We start from the raw sequence: 2,028 nt of genomic DNA on the forward strand, positions 1-2,028 counted from the left end.
GAAAGAAATTGTTTATTTTAACCTTTAAACACTGTTCGTTGCTACCCCCCTTAATGTACTGTTCGCGGTCAAATTTGACCCGACAGTTTTAACTGCTCTTAAATACCAATACAAATACCAATACAAAAAGTATTATTTAATAGAACATTATTGTAAACAGACCCTTATGAGAACATTAACATCTACATCATGTGTGTTTGTGTGTGTGGGTGTGTGTATTTCTGTATGTGCGTGAATGTGTGCGAACACTGGTGGTTCACATGCACAGTGCATGACAACATGAACTGACAACATGAACTGTGTGTGTGTGTGTGTGAGTGAGAGAGTGGGTGTAAATGTGTGTGTGTGTGTGTGTGTTTGTGTGTGTATGTGTGGGTGGGTGTGAGTGTTTCCGTGTGTGTACATGCATGTGTGTGCAAACATTGGTCGTTTTCCTGCACATGTGCAACATGACAACATGAACTGTGTGTGTGTGTGTGTGTGTACATGTGTGTGTATGTGTCTGTTTGTGTGTGTGTGTGGGGGGGGTTGTTTCTGTATGTGCGTGAATGTGTGCGAACACTGGTGGTTCACATGCACAGTGCATGACAACATGAACTGACAACATGAACTGTGTGTGTGTGTGAGTGAGAGAGTGGGTGTAAATGTGTGTGTGTGTGTGTGTGTTTGTGTGTGTATGTGTGGGTGGGTGTGAGTGTTTCCGTGTGTGTACATGCATGTGTGTGCAAACATTGGTCGTTTTTCTGCACATGTGCAACATGACAACATGAACTGTGTGTGTGTGTGTGTGTGTACATGTGTGTGTATGTGTCTGTTTGTGTGTGTGTGTGGGGGGGGGTTGTTTCTGTGTGTGCGTGCATGCCTGTGTGTGCGAACATGTGTGGTTCACATGCACAGGTGGCAACATGACAACATGAACTGACAACATGTACTGTGTGTGTGTGTGTGTGTGTGTGTGTGTGTGTGTGAGTGAGTGGGTGTACATGTGTGTGTGTGTGTCTGTTTGTGTGTGTGTGGGTGGGTGTGTTTCTGTATGTGTGTGAATGCCTATGTGTGCGAACATTGGTGGTTCACACGTACAAGTGGCAACATGACAACATGAACTGACAACATGTACTGTGTGTGTGTGTGTGTGTGTGTGTGTGTGTGTGTGTCTGTGAGTGGGTGTACGTGTGTGTACTGTATGTGTGTCTGTTTGTGTGTGTGTGTGTGGGTGTGTGTGCTTCTGTGTGTGCATGCATGCATGTGTGTGGGAACATTGGTGGTAAGTTGTAGGAGTGTGTGTAAGGAGATGTCTTTTATCTCCTGGATGAAAATTATACTCTTTCCTATTCATTTCCTATGGCGGTCATTTTTGACTGTAAACAAAAAAAGTGTTTCTACGTTGAATAAATCACTCAAAATTCAAAGAAAGTAGTCAAAATAAATTCTATGTGTTCAAAAGCCTTTTGTGAAGGATATCATAAGATCTTGAGGCAATCTGATGAAAAATGCCATATTTATGGTACAGGGAATGTGTAAATCGGTCATTTTTGACCGGAAACAGTGTTAGAAGGTTAACACGGTGGAGAAGGACGCATTTGGCGCTGTGTCATAGTCATCCTTAATAAAACCAAAATATTTCCATATAACAGACATGCTTTTCCTTTTAGTCACCAATTCCTCGCACCCAAGTGTAACCTACAGTACCTTGCTCGCCTCACTATCTTCAGCAGTCGACATTAGCTCCCGCCTCAACACCTAAAACACCACACACCTAAACTGGTAGGGGACAGCTTCTAGGGCAGCATGACAGCATCGGTATGTTGACATTCAGAATGTGAATACACCATAGACTGTATGGAATGCGCACGGCACAGAAAATGTATAGAAATTTATTGAAAATGTAGTAATCTTTGCGGTATGTCCATCGCAATCGCGATAACGATAGATTTTAGATATAACTTGCAGCCCTAACACACACACACACACACACACACACACACACAAACAAACAGACACACACACACACACAAACAAACAGACACA

The sequence above is a fragment of the Alosa pseudoharengus genome, unplaced genomic scaffold (assembly GCF_046254945.1).
Source record: "Alosa pseudoharengus isolate Yale_2024_CS ecotype anadromous, Long Island Sound unplaced genomic scaffold, YU_APseudo_1.1 YU_APseudo_1.1_scf_22, whole genome shotgun sequence".
NCBI classification, from domain to species: Eukaryota; Metazoa; Chordata; class Actinopteri; order Clupeiformes; family Clupeidae; genus Alosa; species Alosa pseudoharengus.